We start from the raw sequence: 8588 nt of genomic DNA on the forward strand, positions 1-8588 counted from the left end.
GACAATGCAGCTACTCCTGATGAGATCTGATAGACTAAGATCAGAAGGAAGGAGAGGGGGACCTCCCCTATCAGTGGACTTGGGGAGGGACATGCATGAAGAAGGGGGAAGGAAGGTGAGATTAGGAGGGGAGGAGAGAGGGGTTTATGGGTGGATACAAAGTGAATAAAATGTAATTAATAAAAAAAAATAAAAATAAAATAAATTAATTTTTAAGAAGTCTTTAACCTGCTGAGTGTTTGGTTACCTAGGAGAGCTGTGTGAGGTGCTGCTGTGTGGACACCCTAGCTCTCTCCTGTACATCCCACAGAAGGATCTTAAAAATTGTACAGAATTTAAACATGAGTGAAACTTCTGAAGTGATTCCAAACTTTGAAGAGATGTTTGCAAGCAGATTCAGACAGGATGACAAAGAGTACCAGGAATACTTGAAACATCCCCCTGAATCCCCTCCAGTGTTGACGAATGGAAAAGCAGAGCTGGTGGTCACCAAAGAAATAGAGGCAAGTGGCTGCAAGACAACAGATAGTTTAGAGGGAGGGCTAACAGATGAGGATGGCCAAGTGACAATCAATGGAATCAGTGGCATGGATGATCATGCAGTAACAACTATACACAGCAGAGACCAGAGCCTTACTATTGACAACAGTAAGAACAGTATGGTCACACCAGCGGCCTCCATATGGTTACTACTGACAGATATTGGCAGTTTTTAAAAAGAGACCATTGATTTTGACAAAGTGCTAAACATTGGTCTTCTTTTGGTCATAGCTTTTCATTCTATTACCAAGAAAGAGTTGATTGTTTAGAACTTGAAATTTGAAATTCTTTTATTTTACTAGGGGTTTAATGATTGATAGGATTAAATCTACCAAGTGTGAATTATACTGATTGATATTATATTAAATGCAGTTTTCTTTTATGATTTAGTAGTGTTTGAGTTTGGTCTTTGGCCTCTAGGGTTATTGTATATCACAGAAATAAAAGTTTTTAACCTGAAAAAAAAAGTCCTTAGCCAACATTTCCTTATTCACAATATGAAACAATTATCTTCCAATATGTTAAATAGTATTCATCTGAGTTATCAATTTGTAGGTACCCCTTGAAGCTGTGCAACCAAAGCAACTTTCTTGGCAGCAAATTGAGCTTTGGGGGAGTTAAGGAATTTGCCTAATGTCACACACAATTCAAAAGATGCACAATCAAGATTTTAAACCAGTGCCTGAATTGTGGTTTTGTTCTTCATCCTCAGGTTCTGACATCTATAAAAACATGCTGGACAGAAAATGCTACTGAAAACATACCTATCATTAGGTTTCTGGGTGTGAATAAGGACATTAGCATGTGGGTGGCATGCACAGGAGTCCATTCCACTATAAAAATTTCAGAACACACAAGCCTACAGTATGATCTTAACTGTGTGAATTGGCCAATATTAGTTCCTAAGAGGTTATTGTTTGCTAATGTACAGACTGGCCTGTATGCTCTCCAGACCACAAACCAGCCTGGCTAGCTGACTGACTCTGCTCACAATCACTACATAAATGACAAAGAGTTACGTTGATAAAGCTGACTTGGTTAGGGTAACATGGCTATGATGAAATCAATGGCCAAGGCAGTGTTTAGAAGAAAGCATGTAATTGAGGGTTTGCTCACAGGTGCAGAAGGTTAGTCCATGGCCATCATGGCCAGAGCATTGTGGCAGGCAAGAATGGTTCCTAAGGACTTATATCCTGATCTATGGGCAGCAGCCAAGAGAGACACTCTGGGCCTAGCAGTGGGTTTTTGAAACTTCAAAGCCTACTTCAAATGACACAGCTCTTCCAACAAGGCCACACCTCTCCAACAAAGTCACACCTCCTAATCCTTCCTAAACAGTCCACCAAGTGCAAAACAAGACAATTCTAATGTATAAGCCATTGGGGAGGGGAGGTGTCTCATTCAAACCACACAAATTCTTTCATATTTTCCTTGAAATTATTATGATGCATAAAGAAAATCTGTTTTATGCTGGGCATCCATCTTGGTACCCATTAGCTATTTTTCTGACCCCAGTTCTTGGAAGATAAGTTCCCCATAATTCAGATTCTGTGACCCCCCCCCACAATAATGTACAGACATGACCTTCTACTTGTTATGATATGACTTACTACATTTTGCCTTCTGTAACCTGCTTGTGCACAGTCAAGGACTACTTTGGTGTTGCCTTGACTACTTAATCTGGGCAGACAGGCTCCCTGCTGGATTGTGCCAGCACTCACGGTCTTCTTGGGGGTTCTTTCCTTTAAAAATCCTTTCCTCATGCCTTCCTTCACACAGCAGCTGCAATCTTGCTTTAGAGTGTGTTATCCAGCTAGCAGTAATCAATAAGTCTTTGGATTATAACTGGATTGAGTCTATCATCTTTTCCCAAAGATTAGAAAGCCCATAAATTAATGCATAAGACTAGTGCCTACTGATCATCTCACATGCAATATCTCAGAATAAATTTTTCTTTAAAAACCATGCTATGAAGGTCTCTAATGAAACCTGGAAGCTGGAAATACCCTCATAAGAAATTTATGACTTAACGTACATTTGTCTTTGAATTGGCTTCCAGAGCTCAATTTCAAATTCAATCACAATTTTTTTAATATTTTCTTTTATGATTGTATGGAATAAGGTAGGGATCAAATAGGATACTGATTTGTAACCCAGGCTGGCCTCAAATTTTCACTCTCCTGCCCAGCTCCTCAAGAGTTGGGGTTACAGGTATGCACTTCTATGTCATACCAGAAAACAAAACCACAATGTAGAGTATATAATTCAATGTGTTTGGTAAAGTGTATTGCTAAGTATACAAAACTATTCAAGACAGAAACTATAGGAGAGGTCCAAGATGGCAACAATCAGTACGCACCATATCTAAGGGGCACAGGATCCAAAACTCCAAAATTGGTGAGTGGAGGGACAGCTGAATCCAGAACACCAACACTGAGGCTTCCTGGGGGAGAGGAGACAAAGTGTGAGCTGGGTCAGATTGGATCCAGGTAACCCATGGACATCCCCAGGAACTGAGAGTGGTAAATATTCAACCCACCCACACTTCCCTTTGCCCCAAACACCTGCCTCCCTGCTCAGCTGAGGCCTCAGAGGTTGCCCCAAGCACGACTTCCTGCACTCAGTGACTGAAAAACTGAAAGGGCACAGGCAGTCCTCCCAGGGCTGCAGCTTCAGCAAGACAGCAGCTAGTCCAAGAACAAAACTCCATGCTCTGGTGCTCCATAATGAAATGGTACAGGTAAGCCTCCTAGGGGTGTGGCTACAGAAGGGCAGCTGCTACTGCAAGCATGAACCTCCATACGTGGTGACTGAGACTGCAGATGCAGCTACCCCAAGGACAGGGCTCACTCCCTGGCTGCCAAACAATGAACACCATAAGCCTATTGTTCTCCTTTACTCTCAGTAGCCCCTGCAGACCCAAATCTGCGAGTAGAGAGCAGGGGGAAACCCTGTGCTTTCTGATTAGATCTGAGCGGAATTGAGTGCATCTTTTTTTTCATTTTATTTTATTTTATTTTATTAATTATACTTTATTCATTTTGTATCCCCCCATAAGCCCCTCCCTCCTCCCTCCCATTCCCACCATCCCTCTTCCCTCTGCATGCATGCCACTCCCCAAGTCCACTGATAGGGGAGGTTCTCCTCTCCTTTCTGATCTTAGTCTATCAGCTCTCATCAAAAGTGGTTGCATTGTCCTCTACTGTGGCCTGGTAAGGCTGCTCCCCACTCAGGGGGAGGTGATCAAAGAGCAGGCAAATCAGATTATGTCAGAGGCAGTCCCTCTTCCTATTACTATGTAACCCACTTGGACACTGAACTGCCCTGGGCTACATCTGTGCAGGGGTTCTGGGTTATCTCCATGAATAGTCCTTGGTTGGAGGATGAGTCTCTGGGAAGTTCCCTGTGCTCAAATCTTCTTGTTCTATTGCTCTCCTTGTGGAGACCCTGTCCTCTCCAGCTCTTTCTATTTCCGAGTTCATACGTAAAATTCCATTCACTCTGCCCAACAGTTGACTATCAGGCTCAGCATCTTGCTTTGATAGTCGGTAGGGCAGAGGCTTTCAGAGACCTGTGGTAGGTTCCTAGGTTTTTTTTCCTGTTTTCTTCTTCTGACTTTCAGAAGCCCTCTGTAGAAGGTTCCTAGGTTGTTTCCTGTTTTCTTCTTCTTCTGATGTCCATCCTCTTTGCCTTTCAGGATGGGATTGACTACTTTAGTTAGGGTCCTCTCTATTGCTTAGTTTCTTTAGATGCACAGATTTTAGTGGGTTTGTCCTATGTTGTATGTCTACATGAGTGAGTATATACTGTGTGTGTCTTTTTGCTTCTGGGACAACTCACTCAGGATGATCCTTTCCAGGCCCCAACATTTACCTGCAAATTTCATGATTTCCTTATTTTTCATTGCTGAGTAATACTTCATTGTATAGATGTACCACAGTTTCTGCATCCATTCTTCAGTTGAGGGGCATCTGGGCTGTTTCCAGCTTCTGGCTATTACAAATAAAGCTGCTACAAACATGGTTGAGCAAATGTCCTTTTTGTGTACTTGAGCCTCTTTTGGACATATGCCCAGGAGTGGTATGGCTGGATCTTGAGGAAGCGCTATTCCTAGTTGTCTGAGAAAGTGCCAGATTGATTTTCAGAGTGGTTGTACAAGTTTACATTCCCACCAGCAGTGGAGGAGGGTTCACCTTTCTCCACAACCTCTCCAGCATGTGTTGTCACTTGACTTTTTAATCTTGACCATTCTCGTGGGTGTAAGGTGAAATCTCAGGGTCATTTTGATTTGCATTTCCCTCATGGCTGATGAGGTTGAGCATTTCTTTAAGTGCTTCTCTGCCATTCGATATTCCTCTGTCCAGAATTCTCTGTTTAGCTCTGTATCCCATTTTTTAAGTAGATTACTTGGTTTGCTGCTTTTCAGCTTCTTTAGTTCCATATATATACTGGATATGAGTCCTCTATCAGATAAAGGGTTGGTGAAGATTCTTTCCCAATCTGTAGGCAGTCGCTTTGTTTTGATGACTGTGTCCTTTGCTTTACAGAAGCTTTTCAGTTTCATGAGGTCCCATTTATTGATTGTTGCTCTTAGAGCCTTTGCTGTTGGTGTTCTGTTCAGGAAGTTTTCTCCTGTACCAATGAGTTCTAGGGTATTCCCCACTTTTTTTTCTAGCCGATTTAATGTGTCTGGTTTTATGTTGAGGTCTTTGATCCACTTGGACTTCAGTTTTGTGCAGGTTGATAAGCATGGATCTTTTTGCATTTTTCTACATGTAGACATCCAGTTAGACCAGCACCATTTGTTGAAGATGCTATCTTTTTTCCATTGTATGGTTTTGGCATCTTTGTCAAAGATCAGATGTCCATAAGTGTGTGGCTTTATTTCTGGGTCCTCTGTTTGGTTCCATTGATCCACCATTCTGTTTTTATGCCAGTACCATGCAGTTTTTAAAACTGTTGCTCTATAGTACAACTTAAGATCAGGGATGGAGATACCTCCAGAAGATCTTTTATTGTAGAGGATTGTTTTAGCAATTCTGGATTTCCTGTTATTCCATATGAAGTTGAGAATTTTTCTTTCCAGGTCTGTAAAGAATTGTGTTGGTAATTTGATGGGAATTGAATCTGCAGATGGCTTTTGTTAAGATGGCCATTTTTACTATGTTAATCTTTCCAAGCCATGAGCATGGGAGATCTTTCCATCTTCTGATATCTTCTTCTAATTCTTTCTTCAGAGACTTGAAATTTTTTTCGTACAATCTGTGACTTCCTTGTTTAGGGCTACTCTGAGGTACCTTATGTCATTTGTGGCTATTGTGAAGGGAGTTGTTTCCCTAATTTCTTTCTCAGCCCTTTTGTCTTTTGTACACAGGAGGGCTACTGATTTTTTTGATTTAATTTTGTATCCGGCCACTTTGCTGAAGGTGTTTATCAGCTGTAGGAGTTCCCTGGTAGAGTTTTTGGGGTCTCTCAGGGATACTCTCATATCATCTCCAAATAGTGATATTTGACTTCTTCCTTTCCAATTTGTATCTCCTTGATCTCCTTCAACTGTCTTATTGCTCTAGCAAGGACTTCCAGAACTATGTTGAAAAGATATAGAGAGAGTGGGCAGCCTTGTCTTCTCCCTGATTTCAGTGGGATTGCTTTAAGTTTCTCTCCATTCAGTTTGATGTTGGCTATAGGTTTGCTGTATATCGCCTTTACTATAATTAGATATGTGCCTTGTATCCCTGATCTCTCCAATACTTTAAACATGAATGGATATTGGATTTTGTCAAATGCTTTTTCAGCATCTAGGGAGATTATCATGTGGTTTTTTTTCTTTCAGTTTGTTAATATGGTGGATCACATTGATGGATTTCCATATATTTTACCACCCCTGCATACCTGGGATGAAGCCTACTTGGTCATGGTGGATGATATCTTTGATGTGTTCTTCTATTCAGTTTTCGAGTATTTTGTTGAGTATTTTTGCATCAATGTTCATAAGGGAGATTGGCCTGAAGTTCTCTTTTTTTTGTTCGGTCTTTGTGAGGTTTAGGTACCAAGGTGACTGTGGCTTCATAGAATGAGTTTGGTAATGTTCCTTCTGTTTCTATTTTGCTGAATAGTTTGAAGAGAACTGGAGTTAGCTCTTTTTTGAATGTCTCCTAGAATTCTGCACTGAAACCATCAGGTCCTGGGCTTTTTTTGGATGGAAGACTTTCGATGACTGCTTCTCTTTCCTTGGGGGATATAGCACTATTTAATTGATTTACCTGGTCCTCATTTACCTTTGGTAAGTGGAATCAATCAAGAAAATTGTCCATTTCATTTAAAATTTCAAATTTTGTTGCGTATAGACTTTTGAAGTAAGTCCTAATATTGTTTGCATTTCTTCAGTGTCTGTACTTATGTCCCCCTTTTCATTTGTGATTTTGTTGATTTGGGTGGTGTCTCTCTGCCTTTTAGTTAGCTTGGCTAAGGGTTTGTCTATTTTGTTGATTTTCTCAAAGAACCACCTTTTTGTTTCATTGATTCTTTGAATTGTTTTATTTTTTACAATTGATTGATTTCAGCCCTGAGTTTGATTATTTCCAGCCGTCCACTCCTTCTTGGTGTGTATGCTTCTTCTTTTTCTAGGGTTTTTAAGTGAGCCATTAATTTGCTTGAATGTGCTGTCTTAAATGTCTTCTTGAAGGCTCTTAGTGTTATGAACTTTCCTCTTAGCACTGCCTTCATTGTGTCCCACAAGTTTGGGTATGTTGTGTCTTCATTTTCATTGAGTTCTAGGAAGATTTTATTTCATTCTTTATTTCTTCCCTGACCCAGCTGTCTTTTAGTAGCAAGAGTAGCAAGTTGTTCAGTTTCTATGTATGTGTAGATTTTTGCTATTTCTGTTGTAATTGAGGTCCAGCTTTATTCCATGGTGATCATACAGGATACAAGGGATTATTTCAATCTTCTTGTATCTTCTGAGGCTTGCTTTGTGACCAACTATGTGGTCTATTTTGGAGAAGGTTCCATGAGGTGCTGAGAAGAAGATAATTTCTTGTGTGTTTTGGTGTAAAGTTCTGTCAATGTCTGTTAACTTCATTTAATTCATGACCTCTGTTAGAGATATTGTTTCTTTGTTTAATTTCTGTTTAGTTGACCTGTCCTTTGTTGAGAGTGGGTTGTTGAAGTCACCCACTATTAATGTGTATGTTCTATGTGTAGTTCAAGTTTTATCAATGTTTCTTTCACAAATGTAGGTGCCCTTGTATTTGGGGCATAGATGTTCAGGATTGTGAGGTCTTCCTGGTGGAATTTTCCCTTGATGAGTATGAAGTGTCCTTCCCCATCTCTTTTGATTAATTTTGGTTGAAAGTCTATTTTATCAGATATTAGAATGGCTACTCCTGCTTGCTTCTTGTGTCCGTTTGCTTGGAAAGTCATCTTCCAACCCTTTACCCTCAGGTAATGTCTATCTTTGTGTCTTAGGTGTGTTTCTTGTATGCAACAGATTGCTGGGTTTTGTTTATGCATCCATTCTGTTAGTATGTGTTTTTTTATTGGAGAATTAAGTCCATTGATATTGAGAGAGATTAATGACCAGTGGCTGTTAAATCCTTTGACTTTGATGTTGGCTGTGGTCATACGGTTGTGTGCTTGGTTGCTTTTTGTTTTACTGTAGTGGGGTTATTTATTTCCTGTGTTTTCTTGGATGTAGCTAGTTTTCTTGGGTTGTATTTTCCCTTTTAGTGTCTTCTTTAATGCTGGATTTGTTTGTAGGTATTGTTGAAATTTGTTTTTGTCATTGAATATCTTGTTTTCTCCGTCTATGAGGACTGAGAGTTTTGCTGGGTATAGTAGTCTGGGCTGACATCTGTGTTCTCTTAGGGTCTGCATGATATCCGTCCAGGCCCTTCTGGCTTTCATACTTTCTGTTGAAAAGTTAGGTGTGACTCTAATGGGTTTGCCATTATATTTTACTTGGCCTTTTTCTCTTGCAGCTTTTAGTATTTTTTCTTTGTTCTGTATACTTACAGTTTTGATTATTATGTGGCTGGAGGATTTTCTTT

At 40.2% G+C, this 8588-nt stretch overlaps 1 pseudogene; it reads left to right on the forward strand.

Annotated features, from left to right (window-relative positions):
• The first annotated feature begins 341 nt into the window (after positions 1-341).
• On the forward strand, positions 342-643 carry LOC132653941 (RNA guanine-N7 methyltransferase activating subunit-like; annotated as a pseudogene).
• Positions 644-8588: the final 7945 nt, after the last annotated feature.

Source organism: Meriones unguiculatus, chromosome 5 (assembly GCF_030254825.1).
Source record: "Meriones unguiculatus strain TT.TT164.6M chromosome 5, Bangor_MerUng_6.1, whole genome shotgun sequence".
Lineage (NCBI taxonomy): Eukaryota > Metazoa > Chordata > Mammalia > Rodentia > Muridae > Meriones > Meriones unguiculatus.